Below are 9,022 nucleotides of genomic sequence, written 5' to 3'. Positions count from 1 at the left end.
TGCCTAGACAATTGCCCACTTGTTTATGAATGCATAAATAAATTGAGGTATAGTCACATAATGGAATACCATATAATAATGAGAACAAACAAATGGCAATGGCATAGCAAAATGGATGGCTCTCAAAACAATGTAAAATGAAAGAATATATACACGAAGGTTACATAGTATATAATTCTAGACACATACCAGCTTCAAAACCTGCAAAATTAACCAATGATATTAGAAAACAATATGTTACCATCAGGATGAAGGTGAATGGATAATTACAAAGGTTAAAACAGTGACTTAAAAGAGAAACCTCTTGGATGGCACCTTAACTAAATGATCAAAGTTTACCAAATAATAACATCATGTTGCCTCTTGATATGACTCATTAAAAATGGATCTATCACTTCTGTGTTCTTTCACCAAAAATGTAGAGCCTGAAACTCATGTTAAGGAAATATAAAGTAAACTGTAAGAGATATTCTACAAAATGCTGTTAAAAAAAAAAGAAAAAAAGCTGGGTGAGGAAACATGAGACACAGCAAAATGAGAAAAAAGACGACTACTAAATATTATGTATTGAACACTGGATCAGGGGATGATAGAATGGGCTGTAAAGGACATTTTGGAACAATTAACAATTTAAATGTGACTATGGATTAGATAATATATCAAATTAAAATGCTAATTTTATAATATATTTTTATCTGAGAGAAGGCCCATTTTCCTAAGACATACATACTGAAGTATTTAGGGAAAGGAAATATTATGTTTCTAACACATATTAGAAAAAATATTCCTTTATGCACATATATTTGCACAAATTTGTACTTGTAGCTCAGTTGGTAAAGAATCTGCCTGCAATGCAGGAGACCCAGGTTCAAAACCTGGGTCAGGAAGATCTCCTGGAGAAGGGAATGGCAACCTACTCCAGTATTCTTGCCTGGAGTACCCCATGGACAGAGGAGCCTGGCAGGCTGCAGTCCATGGGGTTGCAAGAGTTGGACATGATTTAGCAACTAAACCACCACCATACAGAGAAAATGATAAAGAAAATGGGGAAAATATAAATGATTTCTAAATCTGGGTAAAAAAATATAGCAGAAGTTCCTTGGATTATTTTCAACTCTCCTGTCAATTTGAAGTTACATCAAATAAAAAAGATTGAGGGGTGTAGAGCTTTATTAATCTTCTGCAGGTTCCTGTGGATGGGGAAATTAGGTTTCAGAGAATTTTTAAAGGGCTAGAAAAGTGATCATTCAGGATCCAATTATGATAATGTTAAAGAAGGCCAACTCATGTTAACCAAGCTTCTAAGACACTGATACATCAAGTAGAATGCCAGTTTATTAATTTAACAACAACAGCAACAACAAATGATACTGCTAAATGGGATGTAAGACTTGCATGAGCATAGCTGGTACATTTTTCTTCTTGGCAGATATAGATGGAAAATCAATTATCAGAGGACTGCTTTGTGAGCACGGTTCAGAGCATGTAGAGTGGATGAGCATATCAGGTACTAAATATTCAGGTACTGAAAAGTCTGCATCTGTTTCTAACAAGGAGACATTTTACTTCTAAACTGCTTTTCTTTTTGCCTAGAGTTAACTACACATTACACTTGATGATAACATTAAACTCAGAGTCAGGAGAGTCTTACTTAAATCTAGCTCACAGACTATATATATATATGTATATGTATATGTATATGGCTCTTGTCCAGTCTGGAAAATCAGGATTTATTTTCATGGTTCCTAAGAATGCCCTCATATTTTTTATTAACACAAGTAGAAGAAACAAAGTCAAATGTGAAAGCTTGAACTGATGAGTTTTTTGGCAGGACATTTCACTAAATATAGAATTCTGGGCTGACATTTTCTTCCCATACTTTAAAATTTTAGTTTGTCTTCTGATCTTCATTGTTTCTGAAGATTTGTCAACCACCTTTCACATTGGTTTCCCTCTGTATATAAAGTATTGTTCTCTGGCTCCTTTCAAGATAAACTTTTTATTTAAATCACATTTAGTAATACATTAAGTAAATTGTTCTTGCAACTTACAGTAAATATATTAAGTCAAGAATCTCTCTAAAAATTCCATTAATATGACTCCCACATTTGTATTAGATCCAAGTAATTCTAAAAATATCTCACGTCACTTATATACCAAAGCCACAGAACATTTAAGACATGTTCTATATTTAAATAGCCGATATGGTAACAATATACTTTTGTGAGAATGCACAACTGAACTGTTGCTTGTACAAACCATAGATATGTACCCTATAAACACTGATGCCCATTAGCAGCATACAATCAAATTACAGACTCAGATGTCTAGCTGGAATTGTGGAAAATTCAAATATGTAAGTGACATAGGGGACACTACAAATTCCTAACTCAATGTTTAGCCTACATTACAAACATCAGTTCGCATGTAAAGTTGCCACAGATACTTATGGTATTGTATTAAAAATTCTGCTGTTTAGTAATATCTGAGTTTCTGCATATATTTTGAACTCCAAGTAGTATGTAACTGTTCCTAACCAAAAGGTTTTTTTTTTTTTTCTCTATTCTATTCCTATTCTATTGGTTTATACCAATACCATAATTACTCATTGATGAAATTTGATAGTAACTCTTGAAACTAACCAGTGTAAGCTCAAGTTTCTGGCTTTCCTATCTGTAAACAAGATATATCACTACATTCACTTAGATTTTATTTCATCTCTGTCAGCATGGTCTTTCCCCCCCCCCCCCTCATTGTACAGGTGTTTTAAATATTCCAACAGAATTCTACATTTAGTGAAAATATTTTGGAAAAAAAACTCACTTCAAACTTTCACCTTTGACTTTGTTAAATAATGTGTTCTCAGGCCTTTCATGTTCTTCTACCAAAGATGGTGTGCCATTTCTTTGCTTTCAAGGTTTCTTTGGACCTGTTTAATTTCTACTCAAGTGTAGTTTGAACCTAATTTTTGGTATCCTACAGAAGCCCTCAAGTGACGAAATCTCTTGATTCTATATGATGGAAACTCCCACTTTGTGTGGCTCTGGAAATTATTTGATTTATAATTCCTCTATATTTGTTGTCTCACAAGGTTTCACACACATCCATCACCATTCAGCAAGAGATTGAAGGTGAGTCTATGAATATTTCAAGAAATTTTTTTTCATGGTTTCTAACTCTGTGGACTGCAAAGAGATCCAGTCACTCCATCCTAAAGGAAATCAGGAAGGACTGATGTTGAAGCTGAAACTCCAATACTTTGGCCACCTGATGCGAAGAGCTGACTCATTTGAAAAGACCCTGATGCTGGGAAAGATTGAGGGCAGGAGAACGGGACGACAGCAGATTGAGTCAGCATCATCGACTCAATGGACTTGAGTTTGAGTAAACTCCAAGAGTTGGTGATGGACAGGGAGGCCTGGCATGCTGAAGTCGACGGGGTCACAAAGAGTCCGACATGACTGAGCAAATGGACTGAACTAAACTTTTTTATACTGTTATGCAAATTCAAGCTGATTCAGCCTCTTCAAATTCCTATCTCTCTGCCTCCTGAGCTGGCCCCCTTGCTTTGATTCTGAAAGTAATTCCACCTAGAAAGCCAGAAATTCCTCACGTTTCCTTCCCTTAGAGCTCACAGTTCTGTATAGTCTGTTGTCCAGCATCGAAAATCAGTTCTTGTGTGTTTTGTCTAATTTTCTAGTTGTTTCCAGTGGTTAGGCAGGACTAAGCCCATCAGAGCAGAAATAGAATTCTAAAAAATTTTAATGTATGTAAAAATGTTAGTTCTATATAACCTAGGATCTTTCAAGTTTCAGAGATTATAAACTTTTCTCAATTGCTCAGCCCCATGGAAAGAAATCATAAATTATATGATTAAATCTTCAACATTTAAGACTTTTTACCTCACTACCAACAGCTGATATTTTTTCCTCACTACCACTTACTTGATTTTCCTGGCCTATTCTTTCTTGAAGGTGTCTTTCAAACCTACTAACTTCCTTTTCCACCCTCGCTTTAAACATAGTCATCTTGGGCAATTGCCATGATCTCCTAACTGTTGTTCTTAACTCACATTCTGCTTTCACCATATAAAAGTAATTTCAAAATTATAATTCTTCAAATACCACTTTCATCTTAGCATTAGCACATTCAGTCTAATCAACCAGCTAGACTGGCTTTGTGGGCTACTATTGGGTTGGCAGAGTACATCATGTGAAATGCTGGTCTGGATGAAGCACAAGATGGAATCAAGATTTCAGGAGAAATATCAACAACCTCAGATATGCAGATGATACCACACTAATGGCAGAAAGTGAAGAGGAACCAAAGAGCCTCTTCATGAAAGTGAAAGAGGAGAGTGAGAAAACTGGCTTAAAACTCAGCATTCAAAAAACTAAGATCATAGCATCCAGTCCCATCACTTCATGGCAAATATATGGGGAAACAAGGGAAACTGAGAGACTGTATTTTCTTGGGCTCCAAAATCACTGCAGATGGTGACTACAGACATGAAATAAAAAGACAATTGCTCCTTAGAAGAAAAGCTATGACCAACCTAGATAGCATATTAAAAAGCAAAGACATTACTTTGCCAACAAAGTAATCCTGTCAAAGATATGGTTTTTCCAGTAGTCATGTATGGATGTGAGAGTTGGACAAAGAAAGGTGTTGGTGAAGACTCTTGAGAGTCCCTTGGACTGCAAAGAGATGAAACCAGTCAATCCTAAAGGAAATCAGTCCTGAATATTCATTGGAAGGACTGATGCTGAAGCTAAAATTCCAATACTTTGGTAACCTGATGAGAAGAACTGACTCATTGGAAAAGACCCTGATGCTGGGAAAGATTGAAGGCAGGAGGAGAAGGGGACAACAGAGGATGACTTGGTTGGATGGCATCACCAACCCAATGGACATGAGTTTGAGCAAGCTCCAGGAGTTGGTGATGGACAGGGAAGCCTGGGATGCTGTAGTCAAGGGGTTGCAAAAAGTCAGACATGAGTGAGCAAGTGAACTGAACTGAACTGACTGGGTTGGCCAAAAGGTTCATTTGCGTTTTTCTGTAACATCTTATGGAAAACCTAGAATGAACTTTTTGGCCAACCCAGTATTTCAAACATCATCTCCCTATCCCATCACAGAATGTGGATATGTAGAGCATAATTTAGCAAGCAGGACTAGCAGCCATTTACTCCAGTTATTCATTCAGTGCTCCCAATATGCCAAGTACTTTGTTATACACTGGAGATCCAATACTAAGAATTTGGCAGGGGACCCAAATAAATCAATATTTTATATATATTGTGATAGTACCAAGATAAAAATATTCAGAGTAAGTTTTACCACCCTATATGTAATTTTCTGAGAAAGCTTCCTAGCATTAATGGCTATGCTTAATCTTAAAACATGATTAGTAGTGGAAAGGGCATTACAGGCAGTGAAAATAGCATGAGAACAGGGACACAGAAGGGAGATACAGCATGACATAAGTGGAAACTGCAGACAGTTTATATATATGTATCATGAGAATTAAGTCAAAGGCATGGGGCAAAAGATATAGCCAGAGTATAGGCGGGAGAATGTTAACAGAACCAATTATTTACTATATTTCAAAGCTTGATTTTTAACAACCTGCTAAAGGAAGTTTAATCAAGGGGGTGATGTATTCAGATTTTTGTTTTAGAAAAAGAGATTCTAGATATTTTATTGAAGATTAATTTCATGGAACAAGGCGGGGGGCAGGTCAGTTTTTAAGTGAGAGTCTGAGCAAGTGATGCAAAGTCTGAACTCTGCTAGTTGCAATAACGATAAAGAGAAAAGAATGATGGAACACAACACTGTGTAACGATTCGTAGGACATGAGGGGTGAAGGTATAACTGAAGTATCTAGGGTGACTTCCTTTCTAGATTTAGTAGCAACTGCGTGGATAAGTGTGTCATCTACATCAGATGACACAATTAACACAAAAAGAAGAGCGTACTGAAGGGTGGTTTAAAAATTGATTAGTTCGTTCGTTTATCTGGACCGCTGAGGCACCTATGAGATACCCAGGTGAAAACGTCCCCAGTGTGATTAGATATAAACCCAAAGTACGTTTATAAAAACTTAAAAACTATCATCCACAGAGTAGGTGGCTGAAACCATGAGAGAGTAAAATACCCAAGAGACAATGTGTGGAGTAAAAGAGAAAAGCATCAGCATGCAGAGATCAGGCAAGGGCACAGCAGCACACTGTTTCAGTTGAGGTAAAAATAACCTAGCTATAAAACCTCATTCATTTATCACTCCGCAGTCTCCTGAGGTAAGGGATATAAAATACGTATAAGGTGGCCCTATATTGGCTTTATCCCGTCATGACACAGGTAGCTGATCCACTGATGCCCTTGAAAACTCGAGGTGTGCTTCTAATCATTTCAATTTTGCACTCATTATTCATCCCTAAAACTCCAAAATTCTTGTCTCAAATTCTTAGTGGTCTGTTTAAATGCCCCCTGTCATGATTTGATGTGGAGTGGGGATACTCCACAGTCTTTCCTCTTGGGAAAAGATGTGACTCAAAACATGCTGAGGACTTGGAGATGCTCAGTTGATTCTTGTCCTCCTTTGGAACTGATTCTTACCTCCTTTATCATATAGTATACAGTTTTTCTTAGTATCTGTTGTAACAGCTGCTATAACATCAAAGTACACATCTGTCTCTCCCAGAGAAGCATGAGTTCCTAAATGAGTGAATTTTTTTTTTGGTACCCCCAGTTTTTAGCACAAGGTAAGAAAACTGAGAAAACAGTAGTGATAAAATGAGCAACTGATAAATTGAGCATCTAGGAGTGAAGCAATGGTATATGAATAGAGTATGACATCTGGTATCCTGTATGGTAGATTCAAAACCCCCCATTGGTGAAAAAGCATTTTTATTATTTGGGGCAGAGAGACTGTATATCTCTCAAATTCAGAGTTTAAATTGTGTTAATAGAGATATATCTTTTAATTCAATGTTTGAAGCTGAAATGGATGGATCCCTAAGGAAAACCTCAAAATGTAACCAAGCAGGACCCTATAGGGCCTTCCCTCATATCTTCTACTTTAGCTTTTGGGCTTCCCAGGTGGCTCAGGGGTTAAGAATCCAGCTGCCAATGCAAGAGACTCGGTTTCAATTCCTGGGTCGGGAAGATCCCCTGGAGAAGGAAATGGCAACCTTCTCCAGTATTCTTGTCTGGGAAATCCCTTGGACAGAGGAACCTAGTGGGTTACAGTCCCTGGGGCCATGAATGAGTGACCCAGCACAGAAGTACCCAGATAATACTATTTGATGCAAATTTCCTGAATTGTTTTGCAGATGTGAAACTCCCTCCCCCATACACACACCAAATGGAAGATATTAACTACATGATGATCAAGAACATGTAGCCTCAGGCCTCCTGCAGCCTAAGAACTGATATAATTAACCCCTGTGACTTTGTCCTGTTCCCTCATTAGCCAATCCAAGAAATGAGCAGGATCTGATCCTATACCCTGTGACTCTCCCCCGCCCCCTCACCTTTTAAAATGCTTTGCCAAAACTCTTCAGTTTGTTTGGCTTCACTGTGAGTCTGGCACACAAACTTGCATTAACAAAAACTCAGATTTATGAATGGACATTACAAAAAGGGATATGAGCTCAGGGTTGAAAAGGGTGACGGCAGTAATTATACTAGATGAAAAAAATTCATTTGCTTTTCAAGGCATAAATGCAAGAGTCACTCTTGAATATAGGTTTTTGTTTTACTATAAAAGGAGACATTTACAGATTCTTGAGTAAAATTTTTTCAAACAAATCCTTATCTAGGTATCTAGAATCTATCTTTAAATAAATGCTTTGAAATATTGGACCATGTAGAGGGAAAAGTATTAGGCAGTATAAGCCTTATTTAGTGAAAAAGTAAACAAATGTTATTCCTAAATTCAATTCCGTTCTAAATTTCTAGACTACCACAGACAAGAATGCAGCCTGCTTTTTCACCACTAAACCCTGAAATAATGATATCTTATTCAGGAGACCAATATAGTTCATTTTTCATTCTGATGGGTATCTCATTTATTAAGCACAGAATTCACAGTGCTCCAGTGCCAAGAATTACTAAGCAACAGAACATATGCAGGCGGATGTGGTGTTTGCATATTCACACAATATGACATTTACACCAAGATCAGAAGTACATTATTGCTGAAAGAGGGTAACAGTAACCGAAAGAGAGGTGGTAATATTCTTTTATTTTATAAGGTACCATTCACAGAAGTAACTCCATGATCTTTACAAATAACCCTCTCCTAGAGAACACAAGTGAATCCAGAGGGACATTCACATATCCCCACATTTAGTTTCTCCTAAATGCTAGAAAGGAAAACACACTGTTTGAAGCAATTTTTGTGCCTTCTATAGTATAACACCTAGTACGGTGTGAATACGGGAACTGCCTATCAGCCTGAGCAGAATACTAACTGTTTTACAGCATCAACATTAGGAAATATTCTGTTCTACTCAAGACATTTCCCTAGGGATCCAAAACTTGGCAACTTTCTCTGATAGGCAGCTACTTCTGTTCCCATGCTGTCTCTCTGCTGAATACAGGAAACAAAGATAAAGAGAAGGTTCAATGTCTGGGTAAAAGTTACTGTTTCCTCACAGCAGGGAAGTAAATGCCCAATGCCAGACAATATATGCATCAGCCCAGTTCAAACTGATGAGTAGTGTAAGACAGTGACCTCAAAACCATGTCCCTTTGAGGCAACCACCTACATGCCTACATTCATAACTTTTAACACAATTAAAATACAGACTAAGTGAATAAGGGAAAGTTTTCTAAGGAAAATCCCCAGAGCAGTCAACAAAATGGGTCACTCTGTAAGTATTATCAATAATTGTTAGTGAAACATAATATACAGGCTAAAATTCTAAGTTTAACAATAGGCATGTGTGTGTGCTAATTGGCTTCAGTCATATCCGATTTTTGCAACCCATGGACTGTAGCCCGCCAGGCTCCTCGC

The sequence above is a fragment of the Budorcas taxicolor genome, chromosome 2, assembly GCF_023091745.1.
Source record: "Budorcas taxicolor isolate Tak-1 chromosome 2, Takin1.1, whole genome shotgun sequence".
NCBI lineage: Eukaryota > Metazoa > Chordata > Mammalia > Artiodactyla > Bovidae > Budorcas > Budorcas taxicolor.
The sequence above is the reverse complement of the archived record's forward strand: the minus strand, read 5'-3'. Positions refer to the sequence as shown.